This window comes from Eleutherodactylus coqui, chromosome 2, assembly GCF_035609145.1.
Source record: "Eleutherodactylus coqui strain aEleCoq1 chromosome 2, aEleCoq1.hap1, whole genome shotgun sequence".
Lineage (NCBI taxonomy): Eukaryota > Metazoa > Chordata > Amphibia > Anura > Eleutherodactylidae > Eleutherodactylus > Eleutherodactylus coqui.
Window position 1 is genome coordinate 186252697 of NC_089838.1, and position 24624 is coordinate 186277320.

Consider the following 24624-nt stretch of genomic DNA (forward strand, 5'->3'; position numbering starts at 1 on the left):
AACTTTTTAAAAAACTTTTACGTGATTGCCATTATCCATTGGATAACGATGATCATGTGACCAGCAACCACTCACCGCAGACCCCCGTGACATCTCCAGGCTCTTAGCTACCTGTGGTAGCCAGGAGCAGGGAGATTTTAAATTTCCCGGGCAATCCTTGACTTTTGCGCATGTGTCCGCCATTATGCTGACATGTGCATGCAACGAAGCCGGGGTAAGGTCCGTGGATAAGATCCCATCGGTGAACAAATCCGGGGACCTTGGATATGTAATTTCCTCTCCCCTCACAGATAAATCTGTAAGGGGAGATAAAACTTTAACTTTTTAAACTTTTTTTTTAATTTTACACTTTTTAGCTTTCCTTGATCACCGTAGTCATATAACTTGGAAGCGCATACAGCGGTCCCTGGGGACACTGTCAAAGATAGCTGGGTGCAGGGGAATTTGAAATTTGCCGGGCTCTCCGGCCTTCTGCGCATACGCGCCACATCGGCGCATGCGCAGTAACCTGCAGCAGCTGTAGATTGCCACTGGACATCATGGAGGATGGGGTGAGTATTTTCACCTACTCTCATGGATCTGATCCATGAGGGAAGGTGAAACTTGAACTTTAAAAAAAAAAATTTTTCACTTTTCTGTGATCACCCTTATCCATTGGATAACTGTGATCACGGTCCAAGAGACCAGTCACCGTGGTCCCCGATGATATCTCATGCCTCCTGGCTGCCTTCAGCAGCCTGGAGCCAGTAGATTTCAAATTTGCCAGGGCTCCCGGGGCCTTCTGTGCATGCGGCTGACGTAATGATGCCTGGCGCACATACGCAGAAGGCCAGCGTCAGGTCCTGGACGACCAGATCATCGCGGGACAGCATGAAGCAATGGGGTGAGTAATCTCAGCTGCCCCCAAGGATCCAATCCATGAGGGCAGCTGAAACTTTAACTTTTTAAAAACTTTTTTTGCACTATAATGTGCCCATCACATTGTCAGGGAGGGGCTCCCCACGGCCCGGAATGACAGCTCCATCTTGTCGGCTACCTCCGGGCACCGACCACATGGAGCTGTCATTAGAGATGAGCGAACATGCTAGTCTGAGCTTGATGCTCGTTCGAGTATTAGCTTACTCAATGGTGCTCAGTACTCGAGCGAGTACCACCCTGTGTTTGACCCCTCCCCGCATTACCACTTCCTGCTGTGACATGCCAGCATGCACACGTCCACAGCAGTATGTGGCTGGCTGGCGAGAGAGAGAGAAAAAAAAAAGCTTCCCACTCGGTGGGTCCATTGCAAAAATGCTGGGGTCTCCCATTGACTTCAATGGGGTTCGTTACTCGAATAGACCTCTCGAATAACGAGCACCCGAGCATTTTGGTGCTCACTCATCTCTAGCTGTCATGTCCATAGCCTACGCAGTTTTAATCCGCGCAGGATGCATGTTTTTTAGAATCCCGGGGATGAAAGCCCACTTAGGCAAGACATGAAAACACTATGGGCTGGTCACTAAGGGGTAAAGAAGCAGAGCAAAAAAAACCCAAAACTTGGAGGGAGCTTGCCTTTAGTGTTGCCGCGGGTCGTGAGCATCTAAACGGCTAACAGAAGTATTTCCAAGTGTTAGAGCTAATTTCTAATCTCTTGGTTGCATTGGGTTATTGCCGCCATGTCTCATCACTTCTTTCCTCACCTTGTGAAATGAATGCTGCGGTACAAGTTTGTAGTTTATGGCTGGAAAATCTCTTGCAAAGAAGTATATAACGAAAAACCTTAACATGACTACCTTATGAACAAATGAGATGGGAAACCTTTAAAAGTGTAAGTAGAAGACCAAAGAGCAGTGAATTGATCAAGGTGCTGTGTGTAAAGCACTCGAGCTCATAATAAGCTCCTGAGGACAGAACAATATTATTGTGCAAATGATGATTAATAGCTCTTAAGATTGTAAAGTGGTAAGTACACAGTAGTTAATACTTAGAAGAAATGTAAAGTAGTTCATATTCTTTCCACTTATAGGTATTAGCAGACTGAACACTGATATGTGACAGGCATACACTCTGCTTAGCAGGGACAGATACAGTACTCACATATTATAGAACTGTGCTGTTCCTAATACTTTATGAGAGTCGATAAATGTATCACTTATGTGCACCTGGAGGATGCTAATAAATTACAAGAGCCAGAATATTTCTACTCCAGAATATCAGTTATCATCAAGATATTACTAGCTCCAAGGCCCAAATGAAAATTCTGTGAGACCCACCCCACCGGCCTTGTCCCATTTATAAGTGTGTTTTATGTTGTAAAGGGCCTGGAAGCAAGTGCCACCTCTCGACCCTCTGTACCTACACCGTTGGTTTTCAATAATAATTCTTAGGTGAAAAGTACCGAAGTGGCAGGCACAGGTCATCTGAACAGGTTGATATCCTGTATTTTACGCACATTACAAAATATAAAAGCACTACTATTTTATACCTTATGTTGAATAAAGAATACTTGGCTGGTTAGATATGAAAACTGAATGGAGCACATCTTATGGACTACTAGAGTAACTTTTTTTAGAAATAGCAGACCTTTTCTGTTCTACTTTAGGGCTAGCTGAGGTTGTAAAAAATATGATTAGTCTTAGGTTATTTCTTCATTTAATTTGACCACCGCCCTAGTGACACTATAAGACCAGAGGGCTATATTGGTGGGGAATACATGAAATGCAAATCAGGATTTACAGCTGTCATTTGTGCCTTTCTTATTGACCACTATCGGTAACACTATGGACTGGAAACAAACTGTTTAATTTAAATTTATGACATTTCTTCAGCAGTGAATTCCAGCTGTTTGAGAAAGGGGCAAAAAATAGTTATTTTCACGGTTTTCTCATCATCTTCAAGTCAACCTCTCTTTCTGTGGTGTGCACCTCAATCCTAGTCTTTTTGAACCCTCACTGAACTTTTGGTTGACCGACTCCCATATCTACGAGAAAACAATTTGGCTGAAAATCGAATATGAATTTTTTGCTCTTTTTGAGGCTTAGTAGAGAATTCGATACAGTACTGTTACCTCCTCATGTGTGCTTGGCCAGATGCATAGCTTTGAATACTTGACACTATTGCTGGTTCTCTTTTGTCCCTACTCACCTCCATTCTCCTGTAGACATTATCTTTAAATTTGACTCGTAGCGATGTGAATGTGTCAAGTGGGTGGTCCAAACTTAGTCAATTGATGATGTCAGATTTAATTCACAGGGAGCCGTAGGGACTGCCACTGGACATGTTCAAAGCAACAGGAGCTAAATCTAAGGAGAGCCCATATAGGGCACCAGAGTAAATAGGGAGAAAAAGAGTGGGCAGCATGATGGCTCAGTGCTAGGGTCCTGTATTCAAATCTGACCAAGGATAACATCTACATGGACATTTGTTAATGTTCTCCTCCTGTTGTTGCAGTTTTCCTCCACGTGCAAAAAACACACACTAATAGGTCAATGTAGTTTGTGAGCTTCCCATGGGGAGCAGGCCTAACATAAGTGATGACAATCTGTGTACAGCACTGCGTAATATGTATGTGCTATATAAATGAGTAAAATTAATGAAGAAGGCTAACTAGAGCCCAGCCCATGGTGATCATTGACTGTCTTTTGGAGAAGTGATTGTTTTTAGAAGGCAAGACTGTTAATGGCTATAAACTTAATTACTCCAATGTATTTGCTATATATTGTATATACACTAAAACATAGTATTCATTTTCATTGCAGCCTTGCTATGATCACATACTATACTGAATGCATTGTCTATACATTACATCCCACCCATGTTAAAGTTAATAACTTGACTAGAGACAGTGAGTACTATGTACATGATAAAATTCTTATTTTTGTCAAGGCCCCAGAGAGCCATGAATTAGTCGTTTCTTCCAATCTGCCATTGTATTTCATAACATATTTCTTGATTCTTTGATGATCTAATTGGCTTTCTATTCTTTGATCTCTTCTTTTTTTTTTGTCTATACCGTGCGTCACCTGACCTAATCTTCACCTCCACCCTAGTTTGATTTAACTTCTTTCACCTTTCGCCTCTTCTTTCATCTCTTTCAGGTTACGAGGATCCACATAATCTTCAGCTAACCACCTTTTGGATTTTTTATTGAAGAAAAGAGGAATTCTGATGACCTTGTCTTTGATGGGTACTTAACCTCTAATTTTATTTTTTACCATGTAGCAATTTTTAAAACTGTTTGTGGTAACTGCTCATCACATTTACCTCCTAAGAAAAATATTCTTGCAATTTCACCTTCCAAATTAAAATTGATTTTTTTTCTTGCATTTAGGTAAAGAAATTGCATTTTATTTAACTGTCAATGTCTCCTAATGGGCTGTTTATATGAAAATGATAGTTTGAAATTTGTAATAACAGTATTCAAATGTATAAAAATGAAATGTCATGGTTGTAGTACTATTTAGAGTACTTGCCATGTGCATTGGCGGGAACAGGATACAGAGCCAAATATGTTTACCACATTGCACTTCATTTTGGAAACGTTTCCATAAAAATCTAATTTTTAACGGATAAAATATTGTATGAGAGGTTAGACATAGCTTTCTACTTTACATTGGTGTCCATTGGTTAAATACAAACATACAATATATTTTTATAATTGCTCTTATGACTAATGACTTTGCCTAAATAATATTGCCAAGTCTGCATGTTTGAGCTAAAAGAAACATAGAATCCCCCAATATGTTTTGCCAACATAGTGGCGTCCTCAGGGGTCTTGGTTACTAGAGCTGCACTCAACTAAATGACAGCTATATTACATGAGGGAGGGATTATCCTATTTGATTGACCAGTGAGAGACACTGCCAATAGGCAGAAAGCTAGCAATGCAGGATGGGTCCTAAACTAATCATACAGAGTGCCTCCCTCTACCCCGGCAGTCCCAATATATATCTTACGGCAGGGGCATCTTACTCCATATATAATGCCTATGCTTTCGGGATGTTATTTTTTGCTTTATTTGATACATTTTGTTTTCCATTTGATTGATAAATATAGATGTCTCATGATAAGTGAACAGAGAGAGCATCTATGAGAACCAGTACTTTTGGACTGGGGGAGTTTTCTATTTTCATGACACTGAGGCCACAAGAAAGTTTTTTAAAGTGTGGACTTCTGCAAACTGGGCATGCTCAATAAATCATAGTTTCTTGCTGAATTGCAGCCCTGGGCAAATCAGCCTAAGTATGAGCTTTTATGTACTGTGCATGCACCACAAAATGAAGTGAAAAAATATCAGTCTTGGAAGGGACACACTGAGCATGAGCCGAGCTGCCGTTCACTGGGCTGATTGCATCATCACACATCATGATTGGCTTAAGGACCTGTCCGGCATCTTTAACTTTCTCTCCATTGGCGCTCAGCATGCAGTGTCTCTCACTGGTTAGTTAAATGGGAGAATCCCTCTCTCATGTTATATAACAGCCTCTAGTAACCCCAGAGCCCTGAGAAGGCCACTATGTTGGCAAAACATGTTGGGCATATGTCTATGTTTCTTTTAGGCAAAACATGCAGACCTGGTGATATTATTGCTAGGCAGGTGTTTGTATTTTATTTGAAACAATCTCTTTTTATTGAAAAACATCCAAGACCGAAGGGAGGGTAACCACCTCCCTGGGAGACCATCTACATAAGTGGACACGCAGGTCTTTGCGGCTTAATTGCAGCACATGAATAACAAAAGGAAAAGAAACCCTTGTTTCCAGTTAGAGAAATTATTGCATAAACTAGTTGACAAACCTAAGTTATAATTAAAATTTTGTCTTCGTACCTAGGACAAACTAGCACCATCGGAATAGAAAGGAACTTAAAGAGATGGGAGGGGGTGAGGGAAGGGAAGATGTAGGGTATGCGTGTATTGGGGGAAGGGGGTGAGGGAGAGGTCTATCAGCATTTTTAGCCAAACTGAAGTGCACATTACTAAAAGAGACAAGAAGCGTATGTATACATATTAGATACTATGATCCATATTTGGGTTTGTTTTGTTCAAAATGACTGGAATTTGTCCCTTGAGCCTGTTTCCCAAGCTGCAATCTCTTTAAAGCGGAAAATCTGAGAGATTTTTTTCTCTCCACTGTGCTACTGTAGGGATCTCTTCAGTTTTCCAGTAAAGGGGGATGAGTAGTTTTGCGGCTGATAAGAGAATGATAGCCAAGGACTTATTTGATGGTCTAAATTGTTTAAAAGGGTTCCCATAGTAGGACCTCCTCGGGTGTGAAGGTCTTAGCGGTTCTGCATATTTTATTAATCTTTTCAAGAATTAGCTGTCAAAATACTTTGATCATCGGGCAATGTCACCATATGTGGAGGAATGTTCCCTTTTGGGATTCACATCTCCAGCAAATATCTGACTTCCCAGGGTTTACTTTTGTCATGGAAACTGGCATTCTATACCATCTATTGATGATTTTGTATGAATTTTCCCTTATGAGCACACATTTAGGGAAACCAGGGGAATTTCTTAAAATCTTGGCAGCTTCTTCTTTGTTAAAGGTAGTTCCTAAGTCCCTTTCCCATTCCCTGAGGAACCAAGGCCTATTCGAGGAGGATTTTAAAAGAAAGCCCCTGTATAAATGTGTTATCAGTCTTTTCGGATCTGTGGGGAGAGCTAGATATGTCTCGAATCCCAGGGGATCTCTAAGTTTATTGTGGCAGATCTTCTGAAATCTACTCAAGGAGCTACAGAGAACCGCCCTCCCCAGGAAGTCCGAGGAATAATCCAGCATGAGTATATTGAGGCACTCTTCATCGAATGTTCCAGTGTCTTTTATGACATCATGAATGGTTAGGTCTTTTGAGTCTTGCCCATGGGTCTACTATACCCGATGGTCTATTGGCCATAATGGAGGGAATTAATGATGCAGGGGTTGTTGGTGGCAATGACGAGTGGCTTGATGACACTCGGCGTAGCACCCTCAACACTTTAATAGTGCTTTTTGTGATTGGGTTCAATGTCATAGACTTTTTTCAGGTAGAACTCATTTGAGCAAAGAAGTATTTGTTTGTCCTGCCCGAGTAGATGTTTGTATTTTTAATCCCTATGTCTCTTAATTTAGCGCAATAAAAGTTAGATTTTAATGAGGCTGTTTACCCAGGCAATTTTGGTGTTAATTATTGTTAATGGGTCCTGTGTACACCCAGAGACACTTTTGTATACTTTATGCAGGGAACCAGTACCCAAATGGTGAGACTTCAAGCAAATCAAAGTTCCATGTGTGCAAGTTTAGTAGAGCTGGCAGGGGATAAAGAGAAAAGAAGATCGGCTGAGTTGAACAAGAGAGATGATTGTAAAGATGACGAAGCACCGTGGATTCCCACTGGAAAACAGTCAAGAGACCAGAAGATTTAGAAGCGGGTGTGTGTGAATCGGTGGCAACTCTGGAGAGAGAGAAAAAGCGCTCGAGAACTGAGAGACTGTCAAGTTGGAGATATTCCACTCCTTGAATTTACGAAAGATGTATCCTTTCAGGCAATAAATCAAGGTGTAAAAGAAATAATCCCAGATGTTAATAACTTCTTTAGAAATGAGCTTAAAATCTACAGTACCCAGGGTACCAGACGTTAAAGGGTGTTTGTAGATTGAGGTAAAAAAGGTTCATTGCTAGAAGGACAATTACTGTTAAGGATTTATTGCTATTGTTTAAATATCATGCCCTCCTATGAAGAGAAATAGCGGACTCTATCGGAAAATGTTTAAGCGTTTAAATACAGAAGTTTCCTGTAGAATGATGAACTGTGATTGAGGTTTTGTTTAGTAAGTTTATTTTTCTGCAATGAACTGCCTCTGCCTCAGTATGTCCAGCTGCACCTTACATGGAGGCATCACATGGCAGCATACAGAATGCCTGCATCTTCACAGTACAAAAGGGTACAGATGCTGTATGCTTCTGAAATGTGCATGGATTCTAAGTCAGAATATCCACAGCTCCTGAGGCTGGCTGGTGTATTTGTGAAAACAATATGCCGAGAATAGAACCAATTGATTTCAATGGGTTTGTTCCCCCTTTTCACACGCATTTCGGTCGTGCAGAAAAAATAAAGCATGCTCTATTTTTCTGCATATTTACATGCTAAAGCTCCCCATAAAAGTCAATAGGGGTTGTCAAATGCTCGTAATTCACAGGCAGATGCGTGAAACACTGCGTAATTCTGCTGGAAAAAGAACACATCTGTAACTCGTTAAGACTAATTAGCCATTTCAATCAGTGTGTCTTTGTTTGCCGCACGCAAATGAACATGCCTTGCAGGTGCAAAAAGTACAGTATAATATGCCGATGGGCATGCAAAAAAGCATTGTTTGTTTCGCGAAAACATTCCACACATACGCATGTAAATACGCATACGCTCGTGTGAAGGTGGCCATAAGAACATGACATCTGTAGCTCATCTTAGGCAAAATGGCAGGGAATGTAGCAAGACCCACTTCTTAAACTCTTGTCATACATTATTTAGGAACATTTACTGTATGAAAACTATGATTAATCCTCTGCTCTTCTTCTCTGACAGGTGTGTTATGGGAGTCGCACATTTATATATTCTACAATAAAGGATAAAGTGTAATCTACTGGATGCTTTTTTTTACCAATAACTGAAAGATTTAAAATGATACATTGGTATTGCTTTTTCCTTGCCAGTACATGTTAAGGTCTACTGACATTTCATAGTTGTTAGACGTTTTTAACTTTTGTTTTTTTAATAACCCATCACCCTAAAGTGTCAGTTAGCATTAGTATTAACTGGCATCATACCACTGTTTGCAGTTCATAGTCATACAGAGTTCCATCTTAACCCCTTAACGACCAGCCCATAGTGTTTTTACGTCCTGCCCAAGTGGGCTTTATTCTCTGAGGACGTAAAAACACGTCTCCTGCAGAGAATAAAGCCCCGTGGGCTCTGGACGTGACAGCTCCATGCTGTCGGTGCCTGCAGGTAGCCGACAGCATGGAGCTGTCATTCCGGGCTGCGGGCAGTCCCCCCCGGCATCCAATGGATAGCGCCGATTGCAAAAAAGTAAATAAAAGTGCCTTAAAAGTTAAAGATTCAGCTGCCCTGATGGATCGGATCCATCAGGGCAGCTGAAAATACCCACCGAGGTTCCCCAATGTCTGCCGCGGAGAAAGGGTCCTCTGAGACCCGGCGCGGCTCTTCTGTGCATGCAAGCCAGACGAATGATGTCAAGCGCGTGCGCAGAAGAATGGGAACCCCGGGGAGTTTAAAATCTCCTGGTTCCCAGCTCCTGAAGGTAGCTGGGAACCAGGAGATGTCCCCAGGGACCGCAGCGAGTGGTCCCCAGACCCCCGATCGCCGCTATCCAATGGATAGCGGCGATCGCAAAAAAGTTTTAAAAAAAGTAAAAATCAGCTTAATTTCACCTCCCCTCATGGATCGGATCCATGAGGGGAGGTGAAAATACTCAGTCCCGGTCCTCAGCAGCGTCCCGGACTTGCCGGACCTGAGTCCCCTTCTGCGCATGCGCGCCCGATGATTGACATCGGGCACGTGCACAGAGAGGCTCAGGACCCGGGAAATTTAAAATCCCTCTGCTCCTGGCTGCCATGTGTAGCCAAGAGCAGAGGGATGTCCCTGCAGAGATGATCACTGTTATCCAATGGATAGCAGTGATCATTTAAAGTAAAAAAAAGTGTAAAAAAGTAAAAAAAAAAAAGGTTTAGAAAGTAAAAAAAAAAGTTTAAAACGCTTACATTTCATCTCCCCTCACGGATCATATCCGTGAGGGAGGATGAAATTACGTACCTAAGGCCCCCGGATTTATCCACGTACCTTACCACAGCTTCTGCACACGTGGCCGTCGCCAAAGTGGCAGACGCATGCGCAAAAGCCGTGGATTGCCAGGATAACTTAAAATCTCCCTGCTCTTGGCTACAAAACTTAGCCGAGAGCCTGGAGATTTCACGGGGGGCCGCGGTGAGCGGTTCCTGATCACGTGTTTGCCGTTATCCAATGGATAATGGCGATCACGTTAAAAAAAAAAAAAAAAAAAAAGTTAGTTTCATCTCCCCTCACCGATGCGATCGGTGAGAGGAGATGAAACTTTTTACCGGAGGCCTCCATATTTGCACCCCGACACGATCCTCATTCGTGAACTTTCCCGGATTCTGCACATGCGACCGCAAGCAAAACACTGGACACATGCGCAGGAGTCAGGGAGCCTAGGAAACTTAAAATCTCCTTGCTCCCAGCGACCAATGACCGCCGAGAGCCTGGAGCAGTGATGGGTGGCCTCGTTGAGCGGTCGCCGGTCACGTGATAAAAAGGTAGCGATCTACCTTAGGTCGGTCTCACATGACCGGATACGAATTATGGATTCCTCATGCGTCTGATCCGCAGTATTACGCAGATCAATTGCATTGGATTACACAATTCCGCTCACATTAGTGGGTTGGAATTTCATAATCCACTCGCAGAAAAGAGAACGCAGCAGGTTCTATTTTACTGCGGATATATGCAACATAGAGCCCATTGTGCTCCATGGTCACAGATATACCCGCTGCCCATACGCAACTACGTTGTATATGGGCTGCGGGTACCCGCGTCATCGCTAAGCGACGGTGCGGGAAATGCAAGCAAAAAAAAGTACTGTGCATAACCGCCTGTGTAAGTAGGCAGTTATGCGCAGTACATTACGCGTCCATACGCAGGGTCACAGCCGGGCTCACAGCTGGGATCCGCTGCGGGCCTCCGCAAGCAGATTCCACCTACGGCTGCATGAGCCCGGCGTTATTCAGACAGCTACCTGTAATACGTAATTTACAAGAAGCCCCGGGAACGTTCGCCTTCATGCAGTTCCAGGAGCAGCTTGTTGAGCGCCTTCTGTGTGAGACCACCGCACCTCATCAAGCTTACGAAAACTCACAGAGCGCCACTTTTTACACCCCATCCCCACCACTGAGGTCAGGAAATACCCCCAAGCGAGAGAGGAGGGGGAAAACCCGGTTTTCTTGCCCCATGTGCCCAACCCAACCAGCCTCCGTAATTACCCCTGTCTTCGGACATAAAACGCGGTTTATATTATTACTTTTATCTAATATTTAGGGAATGCCAAAAAATGGGGATGGCGGGGGGGGATTATTTTTAGGAAGTCAATTTTTTTTTTACGTATTAGTGGGCAATGGGGCCTTGAATTTATTCAGTTGTACCCTGAAATCCAGCGGGCATTCCCTCCATTATGGGCCTAGCCATGTGTCCTGTAAGTAGTTTAAGGCCACAATGGGTATGTTTCTGAACACGGGACAAACGGGGGTATCCATTTTGGGGGGAACGTCTTCATTCCTATGTGTGCTGTACAAAAAAAACAGTTTTTAAATTGACAAAATTGCCAAAAAAATGAAAATCGTAATTTTTTCCTTCTGCTTTGCTTAGATTCAGTCAAATACTGTGGGGTCAAAATACGCAGTACACCCCTAGATGAATTTGCTAAGGGGTTTAGTTTTCAAAATGGGGTCATTTGGGGGGGGGTTCTTTTTTGTTTTGGCCGCTCAATGTCTCCACAAGTGGGCAAGGGAGCCTGGATTTTATTCAGTTGTACCCTGAAATCCAACGGGTGCTCCTTCCATTATAGGCCTAGCCATGTTTCTTTTAAGTAGATTAGGGCCACAATGGGTATATTTCTGAGCACGGGACAAACGGGGGTACCTATTTTGGGGTGAATGTCTTCATTCCTATGTACACTGTACAAAAAAAACAGTTTTTAAATTGACAAAATTGCCAAAAAAATGAATCTCATAATTTTTTCCTTCTGCTTGGCTTAGATTCATTCAAAAACTGTGAAGTAAAAAAAGTCATCATGCCCCTAGATAAATTCATTAAGGGGTCTACTTTTCAAAATGGGATCACTTGTGGGGGTTCTCCATCGTTTTGGTCACTCAAGGGCTCTACAGGTGGGTAATAGGGACTAAATCTCCTTCAAGCAAAATTTCTGTTCCGAAAGCCACCGGTTGCTCCTTTCATTGTGGGTCCCATTGTGCATACAGACATAATACTAAGGCCACAATGGGTATATTTCTGAACACGGGACAAACGGGGGTACCCATTTTGGGGTGAACGTCTTCATTCCTATGTACACTGTACAAAAAAACCTGTTTTTAAATTGACACAATTGCCAAAAAAATGAATCTCATAATTTTTTCCTTCTGCTTGGCTTAGATTCATTCAAAAACTGTGAAGTCAAAAAAGTCATTGTACCCCTAGATAAATTCGTTAAGGGGTCTACTTTTCAAAATGTGGTCACTTGTGGGGGTTCTCCATCATTTTGGTCACTCAATGGCTCTACAAGTGTGCAATAGGGCCTAAATCTCCTTCAAACAAAATTTCTTTTCCGAAAGCCACCGGTTGCTCCTTTCATTTTGGGCCCCATTGTGCATACAGACTTAATACTAGGGCCACAATGGGTATGTTTCTGAGCACGGGACAAACAGGGGTATCTATTCTGGGGTGCAAATCCTCATTTTCATGTGTACTATAGAAAAAAGTCCTGTCTTTAAAATGACATATTTGCAAAAATAGGAAATTTTAGTTTTTCTCTTCTAAATTGCATTGACTCCTGAAAAAAAACTGTGGGGTTAAAATACTCATGACACTCCTCAGTGAATACATTAAGCGGTGTAGTTTTTAAAATGGGGTCACTTGTGGGGGTATCTATCATTTTGACTCCTATGAGCCTTTGGAATCTTGGCTTGATGTAGGAAAACAAAGTGTTCCTCAAAATGCTGAAAAGTAATGTTAAATTTGTACGTCTCCTAAATGGTTAAAAAAAACGAAAGTTTTTCCAATGTGCACCCAAAATAAAATAAACGGATGGAAATATTTATCTTAGCAAAAATTTCAATATTATGTTTGCACATATTTGAGATATTGCAGTTGGAAATGTGAAAAAATTACGATTTTTTTCAAAATTTTCCCAATTTTGGCGCTTTTAATAAATAAACACAAATTCTATTGGTCTTCTTTTTCCGCCTAAATGAAGTACAACATGTGGCGAAAAAACAATGTCAGATTCGCCTGGATATGCAAAACCTTTCTGGTGTTTTTCCATGTTAAAGTGACACATGTCAGATTTGCAAAATTTGGCCTGGTCATTAAGGCGCAAACAGGCTTGGTCACTAAGGGGTTAATGCATGGGCCTGATGGGCATTTGCCTGGGTGCCCCACAAGCATAAGGGCCCCATACTAATCTATGTCTGTTAACATTTCAATGCACCTTGAATCATATATAATAATATTGTGTGCCGGGATATGAACTTGGCTCCCATTTTCTGTCTATACCCTGTGTGAAGACTTTAGTTTTGTCACTTTCTGTTTCAGTTTCAAATTACTAATAATTTCTATTGTAAATTATCCATACTTTGTATAATAAAAAGAGAGATTTCCCGATGAATGGATGTAGGGATCACCTTGTGAAGCGTAGTACATCGTTTTGTTACTTTCCAGTGTAAATGGACCCTTTGCCTGGGGGCCTATACTGCTGTTGAGACGGCACTGGTCATACATACATCATAGTTTTACCCTTTTATATTTGGGAAATAAGACATGGCATCCACACCTGCAATGTTTTGTCATCTCTTGCTTTTGCATTGCAATGTTCTGCTATGTTTGCTGTAGTTAGATACCACTCATCGTCTCCTCAATTGCTTTGTTTCATTTTCCTAGTGCTTCAATACCTTAGATTTGATTGAATGAACATATATATTTACATTGCATGTGTCTTAGGCCCCCTGCACACGGGCGGAAATTCCGCGGTGGGATTTCCCGCAGAATTTTCGCCCGTGGCTGCCTGCATAGGATTGCATTATAAAACGCAATCCTATGCACACAGCCCTGATTTGTCCGCACAAACACACGCGCGGAAAACAAATCGCGGCATGTTCTATTTCTGTGCGGGTCTCGCAAAGGCACGCACAGAAATGTCACTACAGGCTAGGCAGCAGCCAGGACATCGCAGAGCAGACGCGGAAACAGGTAAGCCGCAGTGATCACTGCAGGGGCGCAGGTCGGATACGGCTGTGAGAATTCTCGCAGTGGGATCCGATCCGGCCGTCTGCAGGCGGCTGTAATGGCAGTTAAACATTGTAAAATTATACTTTTATGTTTATCAGTTCCAGAAGCATCAATAAATAGATAAATGGTTGATTGATTTATATGTAACAGCAGTGATACATCTCCTGAGGTTATTCTCTGATTAGATATTTGAAATAAAGTAATGTGGAAGCAAGCACACAATAGAAAGGACACAGAGCCATCTCACTTGCATCACTTTAAATGAATGGGTTAATGAGTTCTTTTCTGCATTGAAAGGATAATCTGCCTAGTCCTTTTGTTAGCAGTGTATGGTGCAATTAGTCTGTCATTATCTGTAAATAATCTAAAGTAATCAGCGTTCTTCCTTTTATTTGTAGGTGTTGGCTAATTATCCTGTCTGTCTACCTAATGTATTCTATCTATCTGTATGTCTATCTATCCATCTACAAATTGCCCCAGTCTATAAAAATAGGAGACTATTGGACTTTATTCCAGTGTGTATGAAAAAAATTGTTGTGTCCGTGTTTTTTGTTTTTTTTTAAAGTTGTCGGAGATTGTGCAAGTGATTGTAATTATCACCAATTTACAGGTCACAGTAAATGCTATTAATATCATTGCATCTATATTTTGAGCTATAGACTTGCATTTCTTATATTCTTTATAGAGATGAGCGAACACCAAAATGTTCGGGTGTTCGTTATTCGGAACGAACTTCCCGCGATGTTCGAGGGTTCGTTTCGAACAACGAACCCCATTGAAGTCAATGGGCGACCACAGCATTTTTGTATTTCGCCGATGCTCGCTAAGGTTTTCATGTGTGAAAATCTAGGCAATTCAAGAAAGTGATGGGAACGACACAGCAACGGATAGGGCAGGCGAGGGGCTACATGTTGGGCTGCATCTCAAGTTCACAGGTCCCACTATTAAGCCACAATACCGGCAAGAGTGGGCCCCCCCCCCTCCCAACAACTTTTACTTCTGAAAAGCCCTCATTAGCATGGCATACCTTTGCTAAGCACCACACTACCTCCAACAAAGCACAATCACTGCCTGCATGACACTCCACTGACACTTCTCCTGGGTTACATGCTGCCCAACCGCCCCCCCCTCCCCCCCACAGCGCACACCAAAGTGTCCCTGGGCAGCCTTCAGCTGCCCTCATGCCACACCACGCTCATGTCTATTTAGAATTGCGTCTGCCATGACGAGGGACCGCAGGCACACACTGCAGAGGTTGGCATGGGTAGGCAGCGACCCTCTTTAAAAGTGGCGGAGCGATAGCCCACAATGCTGTACAGAAGCAATGAGAAATAGAATCCTGTGCCACCACCATCAGGAGCTGCACACGTGGGCATAGCAATGGGGAACCTATGTGCCACACACTATTCATTCTGTCAAGGTGTCTGCATGCCCCAGTCAGACCGGGCTTTTTAATTCATAGACACAGGCAGGTACAACTCCCTATTGTGAAGTCCCTGTCGACCCACAGCATGGGTGGCTCCCTGGAACCCACCGGCGGTACATAAAAATATCCCATTGCATTGCCCAACACAGCTGAGGTAGTAATGTCGTGCTTAATGCAGGTGGGCTTCGGCCCACACTGCATGCCCCAGTCTGACTGGGGTTCTTTATAAGTGTACAGATGTAGTAAAAACTCCGTGTGCACCTACAGCATGGGTGGGTGCCAGGAAGCCACCGGCGGTACATAGAAATATCCCATTGCATTGCCCAACACAGCTGAGGTAGTAATGTTGTGCTTAATCCTTTCCAATCCAATTTGTATATGGTTTTCCTAGGGGGCTTACTCTTTTTCTGCCGTTATACAACGGCGCTATATGCTGGCTAAAGCCAGTACTGCATGAGCTGACACGTAGGATAGGCTCCGACAGCAGAGAGGCTGGCAATATACAGTAAGAGAACCCCGACGGACGTCTACCAACAACGGAGCTGTACAGCCTTAAACCCTAATGTCTTCACAGGTCACACAGTGGACTGGAAAGGGTTAATGCAGGTGGGTTTCGGCCCACACTGCATGCCCCAGTCAGACTGGGTTTCTTTATAAGTGGAAACAGATGCATTTATAATTCCCTGTGGACCCACAGCATGGGTGGGTGCCAGGAAGCCACCGGCGGTACATAGAAATATCCCATTGCATTGCCCAACACAGCTGAGGTAGTAATGTCGTGCGTAATGCAGGTGGGCTTCGGCCCACACTGCATGCCCCAGTCTGACCGGGGTTCTTTACAAGTGGACACATGTAGGTTAAACTCCCTGTGGACCCACTGCCTGGGTGGGTGCCAGGAAGCCACCGGCGGTACATAGAAATATCCCATTGCATTGCCCAACACAGCTGAGGTAGTAATGTTGTGCTTAACCCTTTCCAATCCAATTTGTATATGGTTTTCCTAGGGGGCTTACTCTTTTTCTGCCGTTATACAACGGCGCTATATGCTGGCTAAAGCCAGTACTGCATGAGCTGACACGTAGGATAGGCTCCGACAGCAGAGAGGCTGGCAATATACAGTAAGAGAACCCTGACGGACGTCTACCAACAACGGAGCTGTACAGCCTTAAACCCTAATGTCTTCACAGGTCACACAGTGGACTGGAAAGGGTTAATGCAGGTGGGTTTCGGCCCACACTGCATGCCCCAGTCAGACTGGGTTTCTTTATAAGTGGAAACAGATGCATTTATAATTCCCTGTGGACCCACAGCATGGGTGGGTGCCAGGAAGTCACCGACGGTACATAGAAATATCCCATTGCATTGCCCAACACAGCTGAGGTAGTAATGTCGTGCGTAATACAGGTGGGCTTCGGCCCACACTGCATGCCCCAGTCTGACCGGGGTTCTTTACAAGTGGACACATGTAGGTTAAACTCCCTGTGGACCCACTGCCTGGGTGGGTGCCAGGAAGCCACCGGCGGTACATAGAAATATCCCATTGCATTGCCCAACACAGCTGAGGTAGTAATGTCGTGCGTGATACAGGTGGGCTTCGGCCCACACTGCATGCCCCAGTCAGACTGGGGTTCTTTAGAAGTGGACACATGTATTAAAAACTCCGTGTGCACCTACAGCATGGGTGGCTCCCTGGAACCCACCGGCGGTACATAGAAATATCCCATTGCATTGCCCAACACAGCTGAGGTAGTAATGTCGTGCGTAATACAGGTGGGCTTCGGCCCACACTGCATGCCCCAGTCAGACTGGGGTTCTTTAGAAGTGGACACATGTAGGTTAAACTCCCTGTGGACCCACTGCCTGGGTGGGTGCCAGGAAGCCACCGGCGGTACATAGAAATATCCCATTGCATTGCCCAACACAGCTGAGGTAGTAATGTCGTGCTTAATGCAGGTGGGCTTCGGCCCACACTGCATGCCCCAGTCAGACTGGGGTTCTTTAGAAGTGGACACATGTATTAAAAACTCCGTGTGCACCTACAGCATGGGTGGCTCCCTGGAACCCACCGGCGGTACACAAAAATATCCCATTGCATTGCCCAACACAGCTGAGGTAACGTCAGCTGTAATGCAGGTGGCCTAAAAATTAATTTGATTACACTGTAGGCGAGGGCCCACAAAAATTGCTGTATCAACAGTACTAATGTACATCCCAAAAATTGGCCATGGCCAGCCAAGAGGGCAGGTGAAACCCATTAATCGCTTTGGTTAATGTGGCTTAAGTGGTAACTAGGCCTGGAGGCAGCCCAGTGTAACGAAAAATTGGTTCAAGTTAAAGTTCCAACGCTTTTAAGCGCATTGAAACTTATAAAAATTGTTCAGAAAAATTATTTGAGTGAGCCTTGTGGCCCTAAGAAAAATTGCCCGTTCAGCGTGATTACGTGAGGTTTCAGGAGGAGGAGCAGGAGGAGGAGGAGGAATATTAGACACAGATTGATGAAGCAGAAATGTCCCCGTTTTGGATGGTGAGAGAGAACGTAGCTTCCATCCGCGGGTGCAGCCTACGTATTGCTTACGTATCGCTGCTGTCCGCTGGTGGAGAACAGAAGTCTGGCGAAATCCAGCCTTTGTTCATCTTGATGAGTGTTAGCCTGTCGGCACTGTCGGTTGACAAGCGGCTACGCTTATCTGTGATGATTCCCCCAGCCGCACTAAACACCCTCTCCGACAAGACGCTAGCCGCAGGACAAGCAAGCACCTCCAGGGCATACAGCGCTAGTTCAGGCCACGTGTCCAGCTTCGACACCCAGTAGTTGTAGGGGGCAGAGGCGTCACCAAGGATGGTCGTGCGATCCGCTACGTACTCCCTCACCATCCTTTTACAGTGCTCCCGCCGACTCAGCCGTGACTGGGGAGCGGTGACACAGTCTTGGTGGGGAGCCATAAAGCTGGCCAGGCCCTTAAAGACTGTTGCACTGCCTGGGATGTACATGCTGCTCGATCTACGCACATCCCCTGCTACCTTGCCCTCGGTACTGCGCCTTCTGCCACTAGCGCTGTTCCCTGGGAATTTTACCATCAGCTTGTCCGCAAGGGTCCTGTGGTATAGCAACACTCTCGAACCCCTTTCCTCTTCGGGAATCAGAGTGGGCAGGTTCTCCTTATACCGTGGATCGAGCAGTGTGTACACCCAGTAATCCGTCGTGGCCAGAATGCGTGCAACGCGAGGGTCACGAGAAAGGCATCCTAACATGAAGTCAGCCATGTGTGCCAGGGTACCTGTACGCAACACATGGCTGTCTTCACTAGGAAGATCACTTTCAGGATCCTCCTCCTCCTCCTCCTCCTCCTCAGGCCATACACGCTGAAAGGATGACAGGCAATCAGCCGGTGTACCGTCAGCAGCGGCCCAAGCTGTCTCTTCCCCCTCCTCCTCATCTTCCTCATGCTCCTCCTCCTCCTCCTGTACGCGCTGAGAAATAGACAGGAGGGTGCCCTGACTATCCAGCGGCATACTGTCTTCCCCCGCCCCCGTTTCCGAGCGCAAAGCAGCTGCCTTTATGGTTTGCAGGGAATTTCTCAAGATGCATAGCAGAGGAATGGTGACGCTAATGATTGTAGCATCGCCGCTCACCACCTGGGTAGACTCCTCAAAATTACCAAGGACATGGCAGATGTCTGCCAACCAGGCCCACTCTTCTGAAAGGAATTGAGGAGGCTGACTCTCACTGCGCCGCCCATGTTGGAGTTGGTATTCGACTATAACTCTACGTTGTTCATAGAGCCTGGCCAACATGTGGAGCGTAGAGTTCCACCGTGTGGGCACGTCGCACAGCAGTCGGTGCACTGGCAGCTTAAAGTGATGTTGCAGGGTGCGCAGGGTGGCAGCGTCCGTGTGGGACTTGCGGAAATGTGCGCAGAGCCGGCGCGCCTTTACGAGCAGGTCTGACAAGCGTGGGTAGCTTTTCAGAAAGCGCTGAACCACCAAATTAAAGACGTGGGCCAGGCATGGCACGTGCGTGAGGCTGCCGAGCTGCAGAGCCGCCACCAGGTTACGGCCGTTGTCACACACGACCATGCCCGGTTGGAGGCTCAGCGGCGCAAGCCAGCGGTCGGTCTGCTGTGTCAGACCCTGCAGCAGTTCGTGGGCCGTGTGCCTCTTATCGCCTAAGCTGAGTAGTTTCAGCACGGCCTGCTGACGCTTGCCCACCGCTGTGCTGCCACACCGCGCGACACCGACTGCTGGTGACATGCTGCTGCTAACACATCTTGATTGCGAGACAGAGGAGGAGGAGGAGGAGGAGGGTGCTTTAGTGGAGGAAGCATACACCTCCGCAGATACCACCACCGAGCTGGGGCTCGCAATTCTGGGGGTGGGTAGGACATGAGCGGTCCCAGGCTCTGACTCTGTCCCAGCCTCCACTAAATTCACCCAATGTGCCGTCAGGGAGATGTAGTGGCCCTGCCCGCCTGTGCTTGTCCACGTGTCTGTAGTTAAGTGGACCGTGGCAGTAACCGCGTTGGTGAGGGCGCGTACAATGTTGCGGGAGACGTGGTCGTGCAGGGCTGGGACGGCACATCGGGAAAACTGAGTAGCGCGGGGCCGCCGCCTCCATGATACTTTTGAAGGACTCCGTTTCCACAACCCTATACGGCAGCATCTCAAGGCTGATGAATTTTGCTATGCGGACGGTTAACGTTTGAGCGTGCGGGTGCGTGGCGGCGTACTTGCGCTTGCGCTCCAACAGTTGCGCAAGCGACGGCTGGACGGTGCGCTGAACAACACTGCTGGATGGGGCCGAGGACAGCGGAGGTGAGGGTGTGGGTGCAGGCCAGGAGACGGTAGTGCCTGTGTCCTGAGAGGGGGGGTTGCATCTCAGTGGCAGGTTGGGGCACAGGGGGAGAGGCAGGGGTGCAAACCGGAGGCGCTGAACGGCCTTCGTCCCACCTTGCGGGGTGCTTGGCCATCATATGTCTGCGCATGGTGGTGGTGGTGAGGCTGTTGGTGTTGGCTCCCCGGCTGAGCTTTGCGCGACAAAGGTTGCACACCACTGTTCGTCGGTCGTCAGGCGTCTCTGTGAAAAACTGCCAGACCTTAGAGCACCTCGGCCTCTGCAGGGTGGCATGGCGCGAGGGGGCGCTTTGGGAAACACTTGGTGGATTATTCGGTCTGGCCCTGCCTCTACCCCTGGCCACCGCAGTGCCTCTTGCAACCTGCCCTGCTGATGCCCTTGACTCCCCCTCTGAAGACCTGTCCTCCTGAGTAAGCGTTGCACACCAGGTGGGGTCAGTCACCCCATCGTCATGCTGCTCTTCCTCCGAATCCTCTGTGCGCTGCTCCCTCGGACTTACTGCCCTTACTACTACCTCACTGCAAGACAACTGTGTCTGATCGTCATCGTCCTCCTCACCCACAGAAAGTTGTTGAGACAGTTGGCGGAAGTCCCCAGCCTCTTCCCCCGGACCCCGGGAACTTTCGAATGGTTGGGCATCAGTGACGATAAACTCCTCTGGTGGGAGAGGAACCGCTGCTGCCCAATCTAAGCAGGGGCCCGAGAACAGTTCCTGGGAGTGTTCCCGCTCCTGAGCAGGTGTTATTGTAGTGGAGTGAGGAGGCTGGGAGGAAGGAGGAGCAGCAGACAGAGGATTCGGATTGGCAGCAGTGGACGGCGCAGAACTGCGGGTAGACGATAGGTTGCTCGAAGCACTTTCTGCCATCCAGGACAGGACCTGCTCACACTGCTCATTTTCTAATAACCGTCTCCCGCGTGGACCCATTAATTGGGCGATGAATGTGGGGACGCCAGAAACGTGCCTCTCTCCTAATCGCGCAGCAGTCGGCTGCGACACACCTGGATCAGGAGCTTGGCCTGTGCCCACACCCTGACTTGGCCCTCCGCGTCCTCGGCCGCGTCCACGTCCTCTAGGCCTACCCCTACCCCTCAGCATGCTGTATTACCAGTGATTTGATTTCACAGGCAGCTAATAAATTGGCGCAAGACTGCAGGCCAAATATAATTTTTTCCCTTTTTTGAAAACGAAAGGCCCCACTGCCTCTAGTGAATGAATAATCTAAGTTTAATAACTGTGCTGTTTTCCTGCTAATGTGTCACAGAACGTGAGGGTAGCAGAGTTATTAACTGTGGCAGAGCAGGTATTTTTTTTCCCAATTAAGGAAAGCAAATGGCGAAGCCAGGAGTAAAACGTAGCTGGGTGCGTATGATTTTTACAGGTTGCACACGCAGCCGACACGTGTCCACCGGCGTTAGGACGGACAGAGGCAGGACAAATAGAATTATTTTCCGTTTTTTTGCACCAAAAGGCAGCACTGCGTATATTCTATGAACATGAGAAGTTTAATAACTGTGCTGTTTTCCTGCTAATGTGTCACAGAACGTGAGGGTAGCAGAGTTATTTACTGTGGCAGAGCAGGTATTTTTTTTCCCAATTAAGGAAAGCAAATGGCAAAGCCAGGAGTAAAACGTAGCTGGGTGCGTCTGATTTTTACAGGTTGCACACGCAGCCGACACGTGTCCACCGGCGTTAGGACGGACAGAGGCAGGACAAATAGAATTATTTTCCGTTTTTTTGCACCAAAAGGCAGCACTGCGTATATTCTATGAACATGAGAAGTTTAATAACTGTGCTGTTTTCCTGCTAATGTGTCACAGAACGTGAGGGTAGCAGAGTTATTAACTGTGGCAGAGCAGGTATTTTTTTTCCCAATTAAGGAAAGCAAATGGCAAAGCCAGGAGTAAAACGTAGCTGGGTGCGTCTGATTTTTACAGGTTGCACACGCAGCCGACACGTGTCCACCGGCGTTAGGACGGACAGAGGCAGGACAAATAGAATTATTTTCCGTTTTTTTGCACCAAAAGGCAGCACTGCGTATATTCAATGAATAATAACTGTGTTGTGGCCCTGCCTATACAATTCTTTCCCTGCAGTATCAATGGAGGGTGGAATGCTCTGCAGAGGCGATTTTGAGAAGCAACGCCACGCACCCGCACGCTCAAACGTTAACCGTCCGCATAGCAAAATTCATCAGCCTTGAGATGCTGCCGTATAGGGTTGTGGAAACGGAGTCCTTCAAAAGTATCATGGAGGCGGCGGCCCCGCGCTACTCAGTTCCCAGTCGCCACTACTTTTCCCGATGTGCCGTCCCAGCCCTGCACGACCACGTCTCCCGCAACATTGTACGCGCCCTCACCAACGCGGTTACTGCCACGGTCCACTTAACTACGGACACGTGGACAAGCACAGGCGGGCAGGGCCACTACATCTCCCTGACGGCACATTGGGTGAATTTAGTGGAGGCTGGGACAGAGTCAGAGCCTGGGACCGCTCACGTCCTACCCACCCCCAGAATTGCGGGCCCCAGCTCGGTGGTGGTATCTGCGGAGGTGTATGCTTCCTCCACTAAAGCACCCTCCTCCTCCTCCTCCTCTGTCTCGCAATCAAGATGTGTTAGCAGCAGCATGTCGCCAGCAGTCGGTGTCGCGCGGTGTGGCAGCACAGCGGTGGGCAAGCGTCAGCAGGCCGTGCTGAAACTACTCAGCTTAGGCGATAAGAGGCACACGGCCCACGAACTGCTGCAGGGTCTGACACAGCAGACCGACCGCTGGCTTGCACCGCTGAGCCTCCAACCGGGCATGGTCGTGTGTGACAACGGCCGTAACCTGGTGGCGGCTCTGCAGCTCGGCAGCCTCACGCACGTGCCATGCCTGGCCCACGTCTTTAATTTGGTGGTTCAGCGCTTTCTGAAAAGCTACCCACGCTTGTCAGACCTGCTCGTAAAGGCGCGCCGGCTCTGTGCACATTTTCGCAAGTCCCACACGGACGCTGCCACCCTGCGCACCCTGCAACATCACTTTAAGCTGCCAGTGCACCGACTGCTGTGCGACGTGCCCACACGGTGGAACTCTACGCTCCACATGTTGGCCAGGCTCTATGAACAGCGTAGAGCTATAGTCGAATACCAACTCCAACATGGGCGGCGCAGTGGGAGTCAGCCTCCTCAATTCCTTTCAGAAGAGTGGGCCTGGTTGGCAGACATCTGCCATGTCCTTGGTAATTTTGAGGAGTCTACCCAGGTGGTGAGCGGCGATGCTACAATCATTAGCGTCACCATTCCTCTGCTATGCATCTTGAGAAATTCCCTGCAAACCATAAAGGCAGCTGCTTTGCGCTCGGAAACGGGGGCGGGGGAAGACAGTATGCCGCTGGATAGTCAGGGCACCCTCCTGTCTATTTCTCAGCGCGTACAGGAGGAGGAGGAGGAGCATGAGGAAGATGAGGAGGAGGGGGAAGAGACAGCTTGGGCCGCTGCTGACGGTACACCGGCTGATTGCCTGTCATCCTTTCAGCGTGTATGGCCTGAGGAAGAGGAGGAGGAGGAGGGGGAGGATCCTGAAAGTGATCTTCCTAGTGAAGACAGCCATGTGTTGCGTACAGGTACCCTGGCACACATGGCTGACTTCATGTTAGAATGCCTTTCTCGTGACCCTCGCGTTGCACGCATTCTGGCCACGACGGATTACTGGGTGTACACACTGCTCGATCCACGGTATAAGGAGAACCTGCCCACTCTGATTCCCGAAGAGGAAAGGGGTTCGAGAGTGTTGCTATACCACAGGACCCTTGCGGACAAGCTGATGGTAAAATTCCCAGCCGACAGCGCTAGTGGCAGAAGGCGCAGTACCGAGGGCAAGGTAGCAGGGGATGTGCGTAGATCGAGCAGCATGTACATCCCAGGCAGTGCAACAGTCTTTAAGGGCCTGGCCAGCTTTATGGCTCCCCACCAAGACTGTGTCACCGCTCCCCAGTCACGGCTGAGTCGGCGGGAGCACTGTAAAAGGATGGTGAGGGAGTACGTAGCGGATCGCACGACCATCCTTGGTGACGCCTCTGCCCCCTACAACTACTGGGTGTCGAAGCTGGACACGTGGCCTGAACTAGCGCTGTATGCCCTGGAGGTGCTTGCTTGTCCTGCGGCTAGCGTCTTGTCGGAGAGGGTGTTTAGTGCGGCTGGGGGAATCATCACAGATAAGCGTAGCCGCTTGTCAACCGACAGTGCCGACAGGCTAACACTCATCAAGATGAACAAAGGCTGGATTTCGCCAGACTTCTGTTCTCCACCAGCGGACAGCA